Consider the following 19790-nt stretch of genomic DNA (forward strand, 5'->3'; position numbering starts at 1 on the left):
CCTGTCTCAAAACAAAGAAACAAAAATCAGAATGGCATCTCCTCAAGTAAATGTCATATATTAATATTGTGGCCATAAATAATACTACCACACTCAAAAATCGAGGATCTTAAACTGTACTTAAAATCTTCCTCATCTTCAAAATGCAAATGGGAAGAAGCGAATTCCTGTGACCACCCCCAATCCTACCATACACACGTACAGAAAAAGGAAGAAGGTTGAAGTGTGTAGGAGTAGCATCCCTGGGCCTATGTTCAAATCGTTGGCCCAAGGATTAGGGCTAGGAATCTGGGATGCAAGAAAAGAAAAAAATCATTTTCTAACTTAAAGATGCAATGCATAGTCCAAAGTGGAAAGGTCCCTAGAAGGCTGTGGTTTTTAACATTTCTAGTGCTCCAACCTTGTAATGCAGTTCCCCGTGTTGTGGTGAACACCAACCATGAAATTATTTTTTGTTGCTACTTCATAAATGTACTTTTGCTACTATTTGACTTATAATATAAATACTTGTGTTTTCCAATGGTTGCAGGTAAACCCTAATGACCCCATTGGGTCGCAGCCCTCATATTGAGAACCACTGCCTTAAACACTGAATAATGACCTTCCTTAAGGGCCACAGAGGAAAGACAGAGCCCAGGAAAAGGCATTTATTCTAGCTATCTCCTCCATATTGCTCAGACTTTTTTGGCCAATTAATTCCTAATAATAAATTCAATTAAACATTCATGAATCAGATCTTAAAAATGAGGGTGCTCCTCCTATAATTTCCTTCTTAGACTTAACAACCAACTAAGTATTCATTACAAGAGAATGGAAAAGAGTAATCTATTTGTTTATTAAGGTTTTTCTTTCATTAGCAGAAGAAGCTGAGTGGATGGATGTTTTCCACATTCCCTTAACCTTGAAGACTCGGTGTTTTGTTCACTCTTCTAGTGTAAGTTTTAAATGGCAAAAACATTCCAGGTTTCATTTGCAGTCTGAAGGAGTAATTCAATGATAACAGTGACATTTGAAATATCTGTGGCTTTGCACAACATTTCCTCTGAGAATTATAAATAAGCCAAAAACATTGAATAATGCAAAGAGGACCTTCCTTAAGGGCCACAGAGGAAAGCCAGACCCCAGGAAAAGCCGTTTGTTCTGGCTATGTCTCCTCATTCCCATTCCTTGGACTTTTTTATTTTGCCAATTAATTCACTAATAATAAACTCAATTAAACATCTATAAATCAGCTTCGAGATCTTAATTTCTGAGCTAATGTTCAGTTGAGCAATGTAAAATTCAAGGTTGTTTCTTTTTCTAGAGAAAGTTAGATTTGATTAGGTTCCAGTGCACACACACAAACACACACACACAATACAAAATGGCATATACATTTTTGTGTGTTTTTTGCCTACCAACATTTCAGCATGGGAGCTGGGGGTGCCAGGAAACATTCTACTTGAAAGAAATTTTTATCCGAATTACACACAACCACTCATGTTTTGTGTAAATGTTGAAGGCACACACACAGTATTAGTTGAGTCCTCAAACTGTACATGTTTTATAAGAAAATTAGTCAGGCCATTAACCATAATATCAAAATACTTTAAAAGAGATGTAATGAAAATACAAATCATACATTGTCTCCCTTACTTCTAGCTACATCAAGTAAACAAAGAGGGAAGAAAGGAAATTTCCCCCAAGCTCCCAAGCCTCCATAAAGTAGAAAACTTCAGAAATCAAACTTGAAAAAATGATCTTCATTTTAAAAATGATAGGAGATTTCAAATTAAAGTCTCAACTAGGAGCATTCTGGAAACTCGTTGTGCTCTGCTTTAAGACAGGCAGAATAACTGCAAAATGGTGGGCACACAACACATCATGGCAACAGAAATCTTGTACTTTTCTGGAAGAGAAAATGGTTCAAGGTTTTCCCTCCTTCTGTAGAGTGTGGCTTCTCCGGAGAGAGGGACATTACAGGGCAGGGAAGCAAGAAGGAGGCAAGTAGAGAATGCCGGGGTCAGGTTCTCATTCCTGGCTCCCTTGGGGGAGGTCAGATTGAGGTCAGAAGGGACACATTCTCCCTGGCTCAAATTGGAAAAGTGCTCTGGCCAAACTCCACCAACAGCCAGAGTGTGCCCAGCAGATACCTCCAGTGCATCCTCACTATATTGCTTTGTGATGCTTTTTTACCATTTTCTCCACGACATGAGAAAAATCACGAAAAGCCCTGTAAAAAACCTCGCTTTTACTGGTCCTTGCTGTTGTGGGAAACAAATGAATGAGACAGCGGAGGTGGATTCCACACTGGAGGATTACTAAATCACTAACTCCTTCACCACTCCACATTCTTGATGCCCAAAAATAAGTAAAAGGAGAAGGCAGTGGGGGCCATCTGGGGAGCTCATCCTCTGTTCCCTAACTTCCACTGGTCTCGCACACACTTCTCAGTGTCCAGAAACACAGTCTTGCTCTGCGCTTGTCTGACTATACACACAACGGGTGCAGCCCTGACAAGAGTAAAGCCCCGAGAAGCTGTAGCTACCGCTCCTGATGGCATGATTACAGGTATCATGTCCATGAGAATGAAGGGCTTCTTTTTCCCACTGTGTTGTTTAAGACAGTATAAGCACAGTCCCTGTACTCTGCCAGCCACCAGCTTCCCAACCTGAGAACTTTTAATCAAGTAGAGGGCTTTAGTAAAGAGAGTTTTGTCCATTTGGCTTGGAAACAAAGTTTGACAAAGTGACCATCTGTTTTCCCTTTCCCACTTAATTACAAAAAGAATTGTTCTTAAACCAACCAAATTGCCCTGGGACAAGTTAGGATTAGGACATCCTGATTTCCTCTAGACAGACTTAACACTTGTTCTATAGCAACTATGAAGACATGTGCCCCATTACTCAGTGGGAACACATGGATGAGTTTCCCAGCCTTTCCTTAGTACAGTGGTTCTCAACCTGTGGATCATGACCCCTTTGGGGAATGAATGACCTTTTCATATGGGTTGAATAACAGATATCCTGCACCTCAGCTATTTACATTATGATTCATAACAGTAGCAAAATTACAGTTATGAAGTCTCAATGAAAATAATTTTATGGTTGGGAGGCCATCAAAATGGAAGGAACTGTATTAAAGGATCTCAGCACTGAGAAGGTTGAGAACCTGGTTTAGCACCTCATCCCCGAAAGGGGCAGTTCCTCAAATGATAACACCTCACTTCAGCTGCTCCTGTGGAAACACCTCCACACAGGTCAGTTTCCAGCAGAAGAATTTGTTTATTTTTAAAATTAGACACACTTGAATCCAAACCTAGAGAAATGGATCCTTGAAGTGAGAAAGAAAGCACAAAACCCCAGAAGCTAGAAGATTAGATCCAAATCCCTGGTAAGTCTTCACAGGTAAGGGGCAGGGCTCATACAAGCTCATGCAAGATCTCCCAGTACCAATCTTTCCCTCTGTAAAAAGGGAGAGTTATATGGATTCCCCTTTCCATGTAAACTGACTGGGAAAGTTTCATAAGCTAAAACACACAATTAATAGCAAAACATATTTTACACATGTAAAGAATTAGTACGTTTACCAACAAAACAAGGTCTCAGAAAACTATCAAGGGGACATTTATGTCAGAGTAAATACACTTCACAATAATTTTCTATTTGATACCTTTTGTTAAATCAGAGAAGTGTCCTACTTCCAGACGGCCCTGGGAATGACCCTGTTACATCAGAGAGTTCATGACCTCAGAGTAGGAGGTCTGTATGGAACAGTGTTGCCAGAAGAAAAGGTGAACTATGTTCCTTAGCTGCTTAGATTGCAAATTCTCCTGAGGAGGTTCCTGCCTCTACCTCTATTCTACTGACACACATGCCTAATTAATAGTAAATCATTTAAAGATGAAATAAAACCAAATTTTTGTTATTTCCTTGAAGTACATAATAGGCCTAAGCAGCTAGGGACCACCAGATAGACAGCACAGTGTTCCCATGACAGATGGTTTGACCAAACACGTAGCAAAGTCAAACTTGATGAAACCAGCAGTGTGGGAGTGAAGGGAACCTGCACTTTCAAATTCACGATTGACTTAATTTCCCTAAGACTCTGTTTCTTCATCAGTGAGCGAGGCTGCGGTGACTACAAAGAGCAAGGTGGATGAGGAGAGGAGGCTCCTAGCACGCCAATCACCCAGGGGATGCGATTTATTACACTATTTCACCGTCTGAGATGAGAACTCTTCACTTTTTAACATATCTCAGGTTCGTGTGTAGTTTCTAATTGGTGCCAAGAGAAACTTGGCAGTGGATGAAGTTGTGACAGGAAGTCAGTGCAGGCACATGGCCCATGTGCCATTCAGACTGTGTGTAGAAGGTTAGAGAGCTGCACGAGTCTCACCTAAGCAGAGACACCCACCTTGCCAGCAAGGAATGACTTTGAACCTCATTTTAAACGGAGACCATAACTGTCGTTTGAAATGACTCTGAGGAGGCTACCGTAAAATGAACTGAGAAACAAATGGTCATTGTCTTTGTGAAATCTGTCACAACTCTATCTACATGATGTAGTTAGAAGTAGCAGAAATGGCTAAATCTCTTAAAAGGGTCATGTGCTCCTCAAAACTGTGAAGGCTTGATGATAAGTATGATTTTACTCTTTTTGATGATTAACTGACACAATAATCACATGTATTTATGGAGATGAGAAAGACATTTGAATACATGTAAACAATGTGTAATGATTAGCTCAGGTAACTGACACACCCATGAAATCTTTATCATTTCTTCACGGGGGAACGTTCACAGTCCTTTCTAATCGCTCATTGATAGTATGAAGTAGCTAGTCTAGTCACCTTACTGTGCCTTAAGACCTTCGGAGTTTCTCTTGTATGTCAGTCTAGTCTTGAGTCTCAGGTGGTTTTCACTGATCTATCCCATCAATCCATCAGAAACCCCCAGCTGACTTCTCTTTTTTTTTATTGGAAATAACTTTTTCATACAATGTATTCTGGTCATAGTTTCCTTTCCCTCATCTCCTCACAGATCCTCTCCACCCACCCAACTCCACGCTTCATGTTTCAGTTAGGTTTCTATTGCTGCGATAGACACCCTGACCAAAAAGCAAGTTGGGAAGGAAAGGGTTTATTCAGCTTACACTTCAAAAGAAAGCCAAGACAGGAACTCAAGCAGGACAGTTGTCTGGAGACAGGAGCTGATGCAGAGACCAGGGAGGAAGGCTGCTTACTGGCTTGCTTCTCCTAGCTTGCTTAGCCTGCTTTCTTATAGAACCCAAGACCACCAGCCCAGAGATGGCATCACCCCCAGTGGGCTGGGCCCTTCCACATTGATCAGTTAGATCTCATGGAGCCACTTCCTCAACTGAGTCTCCTACCTCTCTGATAACTCTAAATTAGAGAGTACACCTCATTTCTCTCTCTCTTTAGGGGAAAAATGGGCAAAATAGCAATAATAAAAAGAAGGGAAGAGAAACAGAATTTATAACACACAATTAAAAAGGAGAAGCACAAAAAAGTCAAATACATGCAGACACACAAATACAAAACCATATAAACACAAAATCACAAATCATAATATGTAAGAAAAAGGCCAATAAGGTAAGAATATGCCCAAAACAAATAAAAATAACATTTATTTAATTTGTGTCAACTACTGTGGGGCATGAAGCTCACCCTTAAGGGATAATTGTATATTCATTAAGGCTCTACTGAAGAAAACCAATTTTTCTTTGTGAATGTCTGACACTTGGTGATAGCCCCTGCGTGAAGGATAGGGGCTCAGGTCCACTTCCCTTCCCCATGCTGGGACTCCCTCTGACTTGGACCTGTGTAGGCCCAGTGCATGGTGCCATAGTCTCTGTGAGTATGTATGGGCATCAGTTCTCTGATTCTTTCCATTGTCTTCCAGCCCCTCTGGCTCTTAGTCTTTGTGCCTCTCCTGCAGAGTTCTTGAGCCCTAAGAGGAGGAGTTTGATGAAGACATCCCATTTACAACAAATGTTCCAAGGCCTCTGTTACTCTCAGCACATTGTCCATTTGTGGGTCTCTATATTACTTCATATAGACTGCTGGAGAAAACTTCTCTGATAGTGGATGAGTGACACAGTGATCGACGGCTATAGCAAATGCTGCTCGGAGTCATTTTATTGCTATGTTCCTTTGGCAGAATGATAGTATTTCATCTATCAAGTCTTAGTTTCCTAGCCACCTGTGCAGTGTCAAGCATGGTTTCAGTCTCATGGAATGGGCCTAAAATTCAATCAGACAGTAGTTAGTCACTTGCACAACTTTTGTGCTACTATTACATCATCGTATCTTGTAGGAAAGTTGCCATTGTAGATTGAAGCATTTGTAGCTAGGTTGCTGTTTACCTTGCTCCTCTGACAGCATGCAAAGTGTCTGCCCATACCATGAACACTAGTCAATGAGGGTGAAGGTTCTAGGTAGGCACCATAATGACTTCTCTGTGTTCAGTGAGATATGTGTTGTTTTCCTAGCTGACTCTTAAGAACAGTTCAATGTCCATCAATAGGTAATTCAATTAAGAAAGGGAAAAATGAAGTGAAGTTTTTAAAACTAGAGCAACTGATCATAAGGCTGAAATACTGTATAAGCTCTACAATTTGTTCTTCTACTCCTTATGCAATGAAGAGAAGCCAATAATTAAACAGGTTTGCAGCGAAAGGCTCCGTGATGCTACAGCGGGGTTCAAGTAGACCCAACACAACATCTGGATTTTAGATCCATAAAATCTTGGGCTTAGTCAAACTGTTAACTGAAAGATATATAACTATCAGGGGGAAATGATAGCTGTGTAGCTGCATTGTTTTTCAGCAAAGTTTTTGCTCAATTCACAGTGTAGCTCAAATGTATGGGTCTAATATCAGGAAATGTAGGACTGGGTCCTCCAGTCTCATAACTCAGCACAGTAAGATGGAATTTCTTTATGTCCTTCACTTTCTTAGTTGTATCTTCATTATTGTTATTAACATATTCCATTAAATGTGTTAACTTAGTTGGAAAACACATGATTGCTCCAACTGTCTCCAAGAAAAGACTAAACTAACAAAATATGTTTATGTTTTTCTTTTTGCCCTCACTGAAATTACTTGTTGCAACTTATTTTTTATAGACTTCTGTGTATTTACAAAATTAAAACCCATTGGCAAAAATAGCCTGGCTTAAGGTGCTACAAAACAAAACAAAATAAAACAAAACAAAAACCTTCACACAAAAGAATCCAAGGCCCTTTCCAAATTCACAAAAACATCAGACCTGAGTACTCCAGGAAACATTACCAAGTATTGAAGAAGCACCTTCAGTAAGTAAGGATCAGGGTAACCAGAGTCCAAGTGGACAGGGTGTTCCTATATAGGGGCAAGGACAAGTCTGTCCACCCCAAAATTGCTAAAGGCCTCCAATTGCATAATCCTGTTAATATCCAAACTTTTCCCACACAAGCCACTCTGCCATTTGGATATTAGTTTTGAAATGTATAGTTCTTTTCTAAATGTATATTTTTAGTCTTTGAAAAATATTTCTGTTCATTGTAAAAAATTTGGAAAAAAAAACATGATAAAGAAATTTACACGTAAGTGTACCAAAATCTCTTTGTTGCTAGTGATTTGAAAAATTAACTCTTAGTCATTTTCCCATTCATTCTTTTTTTAAAAGATTTATTTATTTATTATGTATGCAACATTCTGCCTTGATGTATGCCCTATGCCAGAGGAGGGTGCCAGATCTCAGTTCAGATGGTTGTGAGCCACCATGTGGTTGCTGGGAATTGAACTCAGGACCTCTGGAAGAGCAGCCAGTGCTCTTAACCTCTGAGCCATCTCTCCAGCCCTCCCATTCATTCTTTAAGCTAATATTGCACATTTCAATTTCATTAAGCCTAGGAAACATTCTACCAAAAACAAACAAAAAAATCACTTTTGTATTCAAAGTCATTGATTTGTGTACCATTTTGTTGGGAATTTTTATTTATTTATAGATAGATGATAGATAGATAGATAGATAGATAGATAGATAGATAGATAGATAGATAGATAGATGGATAGATGGATAGATGGATAGATGGATAGATGATAGATAGATAGATAGATAGATGATAGATATAGATGATAGATAGATGATAGATAGATAGATAGATGATAGATAGATAGATAGATGATAGATATAGATGATAGATAGATAGATGGATGGATAGATGGATGGATAGATAGATAGATAGATAGATAGATAGATAGATAGATAGATAGATAGATGATAGACAAATAGAGATGAGAGACAAACAGACAGACAAATTCAGAGTCAGAGAAAAGATAGAGAGAATGCCAGTTTTAACAATGAAGGTTTCTTCAAAGGAACTGATTGCCAATTAGTCAGGGTTGACACTAATACTTCTTTGGTCTTTCCAGAAAGCAACAGAAAATAGTTCTTCAACCATTTTGATTTAATCTCTTGAATACTGAGGGGCTAGCTATAGTTAGCATAATATTGAGGAGCTAGGTATGGGTATTGATCCAATCATGAATAAATCACATTTCCACCTCATTCTCCTTCTATGTCTTTCTGTATAAGCAACCATTTTTGTTCTTTTCTAACTTTAATTGATTTTTAAATATTTTTTATAATTTATTTTATTTTTTTAAAAAAGAAAGCAAACTATCTTTATTTCATTTTACATACCAATCCCAGGTCCCACTCCCTCCCCTCTTCCCATTCCATCTCCCTACCCCTCTATCTAACCCCCATCCACTACTCAGAGAGGGTAAGGCACATTTCTTTGGGGAAGGTCCAAAGCCCTTTCTACTATATCTAGGCTAAGCGAGGTATCCATCCAAAGAGAATGGGTTTCAAAAAAGTCAGTACAAGCAGTATGGATAAATCCTGGTGCTAATGCCAATGGCCTGCCATCTGCCCCAGCCATACAACTGTCACCCATATTCAGAGGGTCTAGTTTGGTCCTATGCTGGTTCCTTTCCTATCCCACTGGAGTTGGTGAGCTCCCATTAGCTCAGGTACACTGTTTCAGTGGGTATCCCCATCATGATCTTGACCTCTTTGCGTGTATTCTCACTCCTCCCACTCTTTGACTGGACTTTGGGAGCTCAGCCAAATGCTCTACTGTGGGTTTCTGCCTGTTTCTGTCAGTTGCTGCATGGAGGTTCTGTGGTGATATTTAAGATATTCATCAGTCTGACTACAGGGCAAGGCAAGTTTGGGCACCCTCTCCTCTACTGATTAGGGTCTTACCTGGGGTCATCCTTGTAGATTCCTGAGATTTCTCTAGTGCCAGGTTTCTTACTAGCCCCATAATGGCTCCCTCAGTCAAAATATCTCCTTCCTTGCTCTCATCTTTGTCCTTCCTCCATCTCATCTATCCCGTTCACTCAAGTTCTCCTCTCCACTCTCCTTCTCCCCTCTTCTTCGTCTTCAAACCTCCTTTCTCTTCCAACCCCCTGATCTCAATTTTATCAGGAGATCTTGTCTGTTTCCCATTCCCAGGGTAATCTATGCATGTTTTTCTTAGGGTTCACCTTGTAACTTAGCTTCCCTAAGGTCATGGACTATAGGCTTGTTATCCTTTGCTTTACAGCTAGTATTCACTCATGAGTGAGTTCATACCATGTTCATCTTTCTGAGTCTGGGTTACCTTACTCAAGATGTTTTTTTTTCTAGTTCCATCGATTTGCATGAAAATTTCAAGATGTCATTGTTTTTTTACCACTGAGTAGTACTCCATTGTGTAAATGTGCCACATTTTCTTTATCCATTCTTCAGTTGAGGGGCATCTAGGTTGTTTCCAGTTCTGGCTATTACAAATAATACTGCAATGAACATAGTTGAACAAATATCCTTGTAGTGTGATTGGGCATCCTTTGAGTATATGCATAAGAGTGATATTACTGGGTCCTGAAGTAGGTTGATTCCCAATTTTCTGAGAAACAGCTGTACTGATTTCCAGAGTGGTTATACAAGTTTGCATTCCCACCAGTAGTGGAGGAGTATTTCCCTTACTCTACATCTTCTCCAGCATAAGCTGGATCTAATGATAATTGTTTTTGATCTTACCCATTCTGACTGGTGTAAAATGCTCTCAGAGGTATTTTGATTTGCATTTTCAGGATGGCTAAGGATGAGAAAAGCAAAATGACAAGCTGAATGCATGCAATAGCAGCAAGGCATATAACTCAACGAAGTGACAACATAAATATCCAAGACTAGCAGGCACATGCTGAGCAAGGACAGTAGCATCACAGAGAAATTCCTTAATGCCTGTGATGATAGAAGATGTCATTATTACAATTTAAAAAATACAATGTTAAATTTTAAGTGCCTGATTGTCAGATCAGCAAAGTAGCAAATGCAGATAATCCAATACTTAAAAGAGACTGGGACAGAAAGAGGATCTAGAGTCGGCCTGACCTACAATATGAGACCCTGCCTAAAACGAAAAAGCAAAACCAATGACGAGTGAATTGGGCTAAGGATATGATTCAGTTGTGAAAGCACCTGCTGCAACAAGCAGAAGGCGTTGAGTTTTTATCCCCAACACCCATAGAAAGGCCAGGTGGTAATCCCAGCCTGGGGTCAGGATTCAGAGAGATTCCTGAAGCCCATTGATCAGCCAGGGTAGGGACCTTGATGAACTCTAGATTGAGTGACAGATCTCATTCAAATAACAAATAAGAACCACATAGGAGGAGCTGGAAAGACAACTCAGCAGTTTAGAGCACATAATTGGTCTTTCAGGGGACCTGAGTTTGGTTTCCAGCACCATGTCCAGTGGCCTGCAACTCCTGTAACTCGAGATGCAGGTTATCCAGAGCCTTCTTCAGGACTCTGTGGCCATCTGCACTCATGTGCACATATTCACACAGAAACACACATAGTAGAATTAATGACAATGATACATAATTTAGCGATAAAAGAGGAAGACATTCGAAGTCATCACGTGGCCTACACATACACACCTAAAGTCAACCTATGAGAAATACAAAGGATGTGCTAAGTTCTTGCCAAAGGACCCAATCATTGAGCTCCAGACTACAGGAAACTGGGTCAAACAAACCAGTTTCTTCACTTCAAAATGAATTTATAAAGGAGACGAGAAACCGCTGATTAAAAGTGACTTCAAAGACATTTTTTGAAAGGTGTCAATCTTAATGCCTTGAGATATCCATGAGGCAACTTAAAATTTGGATACTGATTAAAATTTTAAGCATATTTGGGTTCTGACATTTCAGGTGTGCTAATGGCACTGCAGGGCTGGGGCTGCTGAGGTGTGGCTGTCTTTCAGGGAGGCATGTTAACAGTGTTTCACAGACATCATGGTGTGAAATGTGAGGCTTGCTTCAAAAAACTGTTGGAAAGAAGAGGTGAATCAAGGAATGGTTACTAGATTTCTCTTCTAGAAAGACCCCAGATAACTCTGCTTCCTGGTTTGCCATCACTTCCTTTATGGTATGGGCAAGAATATAAGAGGGTCGTCTTCTTCTTCTTCTTCTTCTTCTTCTTCTTCTTCTTCTTCTTCTTCTTCTTCTTCTTCTTCTTCTTCTTCTTCTTCTTCTTCTTCTTCTTCGGATTAGAATATAACAAGAACGTGGAGTGTCACCTTTCCCACACTATGACATCCTCTTTTGTTCTCTTTCTTGGGACACTTTGAAGAAGCAAACCACCCTGAAGTGAGATTCTGCACAGAGCTGCCCCTATGAAAGAGATCAGAAGGAAGTCTTGCTAATTCCTTATGAGAAACTGAAGGCTTCCCAGATCTACCAGTTCAACCTGTAGACCAGCAATTCACGGCACTTTAAGATGAGTGTAACCTTGTGAGAAGCCAATGCCACAGAATCTTAAGGAGCCCAATGCACGTGTTTGAGAACTGCTAAACGTAACAATTTTCCTCCCACAAATAACAAATATTGTATAGGACGAGTTCGGTCATGGCTTCGTGATTCTTGAAGTTGGGTGTCAAGTACACAGCCATTCATTTACTATTCTAACCCCTCACAGATATGTTTGAGACGCTCCCATGATAAAGATGTCTTGAAAAGGAATCAGTTAAATCTGTCAATAACAATCTCTGGCTTTCCCTGCCCTCCTTCCTTTAATGAAAGCTTTGCCAGTTCCTGATGGATAGAGTTCTTTTCCACCTGTTTCCTGCTCAGCTTTTCTAATGCTGGCCCTAAAGCTGCAGCGTTCTCTGAGTATGCACCCAGTATAAATAAGGAATAGCCCAATACACAGACTCAAGTATGAAACACTGAGGAGAAAGTCCTCATGTGTAACTTTCACTGTCATTTTGGGGAATGGCAGTGGGACAGACACGACAAGAGGAGTCCTAATAGAGAGAGTGCACAAGACAGGGAAGTGGCAAAGATGCTTTGGACTTGCACTAAGAAGACACAGACAGGTCAGAATTTGTCCATTCGTTTTCCAGATGTAGATTCACTGCGGACTCTGTTTTCTTTCTGTTTTATTCAATATTCTTTACTATTGGCCATTTTGCATTTTTAAAAACTTTTCCTGGCAGAGAAATAGGAAGCCTATAACACAAGAGTCAGCTGTTGCTCCCTGTCAACACGTGTGGAACATGTTAGAGATCACAGATGCAAATAGCAGAATCTAACCACTGTGTTAAAACAGAGTGAATAATGAGTGGGTCTTTGCATTGCTACTGAGCATGAAGCTCACCCATGCACCAGAGGTCCAAGTTTATAAGGTCACAGCTCGATAAAATTTAACAAGTATTTTAGAAGAGCTATAAAATGTTTTTTTAATCAAACCCACATGTAATTTTCTTATCTTCTTTTGACAGGGATGATTTTAAATTAGCTATTTGCCACTCTGTTCTCATAAAAAATGATTATAAGATGTGACTCACAGGGGCTTAAGTTATGTAGAAATGCTGGAATCAAATGTGCTGAGTGTCAGCTGTTGGGGACAAACAACAGTTCACCCCAGTCTTCGTTCTGTGTGGTCCAGCTTATCGTATGTAAGTAATTTACCACACAGGCTCTCGGTGGGGCTACCTGAGAATAAATTTGAGCTCTGTCACTAAACAAGGGAACAAACTCTCAGAAAAACATTTTTCATGCACCCAGCTATACTGTGTTCACCTACAGGTGAGTAGGATGATAGCATAGTTAATTACTCCTTTTGTTAAGGATGAAAAGGAATACCGCACGTAAGTGACTTAACACATCGCAAAGTTCCTTAGCAAAACAGGGCGATGGCTCTCTTCCCATCACTGTTCTGATTACCAAATTACCTGAACCAATTCTCTTCAGGCCATGAATTTGAATTAAAGAATACAGGGAGGGGGCTGGAGAGATGGCTCAGAAGTTAAGAGCATTGCCTGCTCTTCCAAAGGTCCTGAGTTCAATTCCCAGCAACCACATGGTGGCTCACAACCATCTGTAATGAGCTCTGGTGCCCTCTTCTGGCCAGCAGGCATACACACAGACAGAATATTGTATACATAATAAATAAATAAATAAATAATATTTTTTTTTAAAAAAAAAGAATACAGGGAGATAAATCTCCCACTCTTTTCCAGTTGATATTTTGATGTTAAAACCAAGGAAGAAGACTCAGTCTGTCTTCTTTTTTTCTTCTTTATTTATTTTTAATTAAAAATTTCCATCTCCTCCCCTCCCCCCATCCCCCTGCCTCTCCCTCTCCACTCCAAAGAGCAGTCAAGGTTCCCTACCATGGAAGAAAGAAAGCATCTTCAACAAATGGTGCTGGCATAACTGGATGTCAACCTGTAGAAGAATAAAAATAGATTCATATCTATCTCCATGCACAAAACTCAAGTCCAAATGGATTAAAGACCTCAATATCAATCTGAACACACTGAACCTGATAAAAGAGAAAGTGGGAAGTACTCTACAACACATGGGCACAGGAGACCACTTCCTATGTATAACCCCAGCAACAAAGACATTAAGGGCAACATTGAATAAATGGGACCTCCCAAAACTGAGAAGTTTTTGTAAAGCAAAGGACACTGTCACTAAGACAAAAAGGCAACCTTACTGACTGGGAGAAGATCTTCACCAACCCCGCAACAGACAAAGGTCTGATTTCCAAAATATATAAAGAACTCAAGAAACTAGACTTTAAAATGGTAGTTGACCCAATTTAAAAAATGGGGCACTGAACTGATCAGACTGTGTTCTTTAGGATCTCAATGCCCCCTTAGTTTCTCCACTAAGAACAATGGTCCTGAGGAAATGATTGGCATCTGGAAAGACATTGATTACCATAATTAAGGAGATGTTATTCATATCTAATGGGTAGATATCAGAGTGGCTGCTAAGGCCTTTACAATTCACAGGACCTGTCTGGCAACAAAGTTATCCAGTAGGAGATTCAAGAGCTGATGGCAAAGAAACTGTGCTAGTTACAGGCAAGAACAGAATTCCTCCTTTAGCTGTCCTTTAACAGTTTGGGACTGCATCTATTTATCAAAAACCAAGTCTACTCTCAAGCTCTCTTCATGGAACTAAAGATTTCTTAATCAGGGTAAGCAAGACTTCAGAGGACTTTTCCAAGCCTCTGTCAACTAGAACACTTCACTCTGAGGAGAAGGGGGAAGAACCAGTGTGCAGTGAGTAAAGAGAACTTCCGTCAGTTCTTTTGTGCTGTGTGCCTTGGGAAATGTTCTGTATTTCATAAACATGAAACCTCTTAATACAAAGGTGCTACAGTTTATAATTCCCCATGCCTAGAGCAAGCTCATCTGTGCCCGCTGGATCCAACTGCACTGGAAATCTAGAGTGAGAGAGGACCAGAACAAGACAGTTAAAATACCTTCAGTAGCTGTGCAGTTCCAACAGGTCCTGTTTCCACGCCAGTCAAAATACTAGGAACTGTTTCTTTGACTATTTCTCTAGCAACAGCCGCAGCAGAACTCCTCCCCACCACACACACACACCACTAACTACCATAAATTTCTCAACCCCTATTATTTGAAGAGCTTGAAACCGGAAGCCCTGTTTTTCCACACTGAAAATATTTGAATGGGCTGTTTGACAGGCTCTCAGAAGAGCACCCATCCAACAGCAACAAACCCTGTGCAAACACATCAACTGATGCAGAAATCCTCTGCACTAGAGGATGGGGGAGACCTCCACGCTGACACTGTAGGCGAGCCAAGTTTTCATGTACTTGGATGGCTGACCTCCAACTTCTGACATATTCATTATATTCCAGCATGTCGGCTGCAGATTGTATTGAAGCGATGACAGCTACAAGACAGCCAACGAGGAATGTGGCCATTCTGGCAACAGGTGGCCTTTCAGTTCTACTGAGAAAGTTAATCTAGTTTATCATCAAAGTATATTGTACTCCAAGAGTGTCAGTTTTGAGAGCTCCAGTGACAGATCAAATAGAGAAAGCACTCTTCCATGGAAGCTGACATTTTGGGGGAGACCAGCACTTCCATAGCACTCCATTGTTTACACTTGATTCGGATCTGTTAAGTTGCTCAGTTCTTTCGAGGATTACATTTCAGCTTCCAAATTAGGGTTCGTGTCCTTTGTCAAATGCTGATGGAGGCAACCACATTCTCACTTTCCACAATCAACTACGCCTACTGTGAGGGAACTTTCAGGGTTCGGAATTTGTCAGCAGAAAATTCTCTAAGGAAAAGACCGACCCAAAATTGTGTTTGTATCCACGTAGACTGACATTCTTTGATGACTCTTAAATCACACAAGTTCAAACTGGCTCTGCTTAAACACATTCAAAATGTGATCCTTAAAAGTAATTAATGAAATTTGAACCCTGTCAGGGCTCACAATGGGGAGCACTGACTTCCGGAAGGCGATGACTTCTTGCTGACTTTAACCTTAGATGATGCCAAGACATCCTTCTTCCGTTTTTTCACATTCCCCGAAGTCTGGGATCTACAAGTGCTGGGTGGCAATGTTTACTCACTCATCTCATTGTGTGGCTGCCTTCCAAACAGACGGATTATGTTTTGCTGTACTTTGGACTTTATTTAAAGATCTCTTAATAATTCTAAAATATAGGAAGGCAATTAAAACACCCATTTGCCTTGTAGAAAATCACTTTCAGTTGAGTAAAAGCTTCCTAGCCTACTGGTTCACTCTTTCTTTTTTTTTTTTTTTCCTCATGGTTTATTTTTTTATATTTAAAAATTTCCATCTCCTTCCCTCCTCCTCCCCCCTCCCTCCCCTCCTTCTCCCCCTTCCCTCCCCTCCTTCTCCCCCTTCCCTCCCCTCCCCTCCACCCATACCTCCCCTCCCTCCCTCTCAAGGCCAAGGAGCCATCAGGGTTCCCCACTCTATGCTAAGACCAAGGTCCTCCCAACTCCCCCCAGGTCCAGGAAGGTGATCGACCAAGCTGAGAAGGCTCCCACAGAGCCCGTCCATGCAGAAGAATCAGAGCCCAGAGCCATTGTCCTTTGCTTCTCAGTCAGCCCCCGCTGTTGGCCACATTCAGAGAGACGGGTTTGGTCGCATGATCCATCAGTCCCATTCCAACTGGAGTTGGTGATCTCCCATTAGTTCTGTCCCACCGTCTCCATGAGTAAACGCACCCTTCTCGTTCCTGACTTTCTCCCTCATGTTCTCGCTCCTTCTGCTCCTCATCAGGACCTTGGGAACTCAGTCCAGTGCTCCAATGTGGGGCTCAGTCACCTTCCCCATCTGTCGCCAGCTGGAGGTTCCCTCACAGTCCTGACTTTCTATCTCATGTTCTCTCTCCTTCTGCTCCTCATCAGAACCTTGGGAGCTCAGTCCGGTGCTCCAATGTGGGGCTCTGTCATTTTCTTCATCTATCGTCAGGTGGAGGTTCTATGGTGATATGCAAGAAATTCATCAGTATGGCTATAGGAACTGGCCTTTTCAGGCTCCCTCTCCTCAGCTGCCCAAGGAACTAACTGGGGGCGTCTCCCTGGAAACCTGGGAACCCCTCTAGGGTCAAGTCTCTTGACAACCCTCAGGTAGCTCCTTAAATTAAGATATATGCTTCCCTGCTCCCATATCCACCCTTCCTATATCCCAAGCACCCCATTCCTCCGAGCTCCCCCCGTTCTCCCCTTCACACTTTTCTCTCCCCATCTTCCCTTGGCCCAGTCTTGCCCAACCCAAGGAGGAACAGAACAGTGGTGTTGATGTGTTCACTCCTTTGTGAGCTTCTCTTTCCTAGGGGGAGTCTAAGACATCTAATTCATCTCTATATTGCACAAATTATTTTCTGTCTTTGAGGAAGCAACCTAGACATTGAAAGAGAAGGACACCTCTCTATGATATTTCAATCCTGGTCTGGATGGTAATGAAGAATCTTAGAAGCACCAATAGATTCAACTCTTTGTTAATGGTTCTGAAGCAAATGTTGAGCTTTCACCTGGGCAATCCTACAAGTACCACTGTGGACAATGGTCAAGATGAGGACCCTCCAGATTCACATACAATCATATAGTTCTTCAGTCATACAGTACTCTGTTTATTGAGCACATCAGAGAAAAAGAAACATCGACACAGGTAAGGAAACAAAGTTGGCATGACTATCTTCTTCTATAACTGCTCCTTCCACATTTGTTTAAAATATAATTTATTTCCTTTAAAGAATCACTGCGCCAGCAAGATGGCTCAGCAGGTAAAGATACTTGTTTCCCAAGAGTAAGAGGTAGACATGTATGCTGTATGCTGTACAGATGTTCAAGCAGGCAAAACACCCATACAAGCAATAATTTTTTCATAAAAAGATTGAAGAAGAGAACAAATTCCATGATGTTGTCATCTGACTTCCACATAAATGCATTGCAGGAATATGCATACACACATACACACAATAATAATAATAATAATAATAATAATTACTCAAAGAAATCATTTATATAGTAATGCATATGTACCAGACACTATTCTTAGTCCCTTCATATATATTAAGATATTAATTATCAAAAATGAACTAGTTGTTATCATTATATCTTCTGTGCAAATGAGAAAAATGATTGCAATTCCTGATTCTAAAGCTTTTAGAGATTAACTTTATTAAATTAGTAAGATCCTGAATGTTTACAAATATTCAGAGCAAATTTACTTCTGTTGGAGAACCAAAAAAAAGTGAGTCTTTACACAAAGGTAAATTACATTGCCTTTAAGAATTCCAATGTTTATAATTATTATAAAAATAATTTAAATTTTAAGATATTGGGTTCAGAAAGTGTGATCAATTTTGCTATGTATCTATTTCTTCCAAATTGAAATATTCCTTCTGAAAAGGGGAGAGAAAAAAACCATAAAACTCAGGAAGCAAATGAACCTCATAAGTCTCAGGAAGTTCCTGAAATTTAGAAGACTTACAGCTCCATTCCCAATGCTGCATAAGAAATAACAGTTTCCTGAGAAAAATAGACTGTGATCTGACTAGCTTCCTTCAAGGAGCTCCAGGGATGTAGCCTTCAGGAGCTGTCTACCTTGCTTATGTGGGCTTTTCCATGATGTAGCTGTTATGCCCAGATCACGGAGTTCCCCCCAGAACAACCACAGAGTCCACACTCATATGCAAAAGCAAAGAGCTTTTATTCACGCTCAAGTTTGGACCTTCCTTGCATCCAGTAGAGTGGTGAGGTTGGAAAGCCACGAACCCAACTGGGGTGGAGTTTTAATCATATCAGAGGTTGGGGTAAAGGGATTTCTAAGGTTTAGGACCCCTGATTGGCTAACTTTTGTTTAGGGGCATCTTACTGAAAGAGATGGGTGTGTGCTGGCCTAAGGGACATCAGGTGATCCGATCTATAATGGTTTTACTGTTAATTATTTCCCATTGGATGATCTGTTCCTGGGTGGTGCTTGGGTGGTCTATATTGAGCCTGTCATGGCTGGGTCCTTTATAACTTGTGTTCTTGTAAGTAACTCCTTACCTATAGTTCAATAAGTAACCCTAATGAACTCAATGATTCATTAAGATAGACTTGAGTGGAGCTGTGTATTTACTTTGTTGATGGTACCCTATGTAGGGTGAACAGACATTTGTTCATGTAGCCACAGGAAAAGTCATACAGCAGATGCAAAAAAAGAGGGTGTGGTGGGGTGGGAGTAAGGGGAGATGGGGAGAGAGAAGGGAGAAGGGGAGGATTGGGGAGAGCTTGGGGGAATGGAATGGTTGAGATGAATGAAGTGTGGATATGGGAACAGGGAAGTAGAGATCTTAATTAAGGGAGCCATTTTAGGGTTGGCAAGAGACTTCACTCTAGAGGGGTTCCCAGGTATTCAAGGAGATGTCCCCAGCTTGTTCCTTGGGCAGCAGAGGAGAGGGTTCCTGAACTGGCATTATCCCATACCCACACTGATGAATATCTTGCATATCACCATAGAACCTTCATCTGGCGATGGATGGAGATAGAGACAGAGACCCACATTGGAGCACTGACCTGAGCTCCCAAGGTCCTAATGAGGAGCAGAAGGAGGGTGAACATGAGCAAGGAAGTCAGGACCACGAAGGGTGCGTCCACCCACTGAGACGGTGGGATTGATCTAATGGGAGCTCACCAAGGCCATCTGGACTGGGACTGATGGAGCATATGATCAAACTGGACTCTCTAAATGTGGCTGACAATGAGGGCTGACTGAGAAGCCAGGGACAATGGCACTGGGTTTTGATTCTACTGCATGGACCGGCTTTGTGGGAGCCTAGTCTGTTTGGATGCTCACCTTCCTAGACCTGGGGGGAGGACCTTGGACTTCCCACAGGGCAGGGAACCCTGACTGCTCTTAGGACTGGAGAGGGAGGGGGAGGGGGAAGGAAA

The sequence above is a fragment of the Arvicola amphibius genome, chromosome 1 (genome assembly GCF_903992535.2).
Source record: "Arvicola amphibius chromosome 1, mArvAmp1.2, whole genome shotgun sequence".
NCBI lineage: Eukaryota > Metazoa > Chordata > Mammalia > Rodentia > Cricetidae > Arvicola > Arvicola amphibius.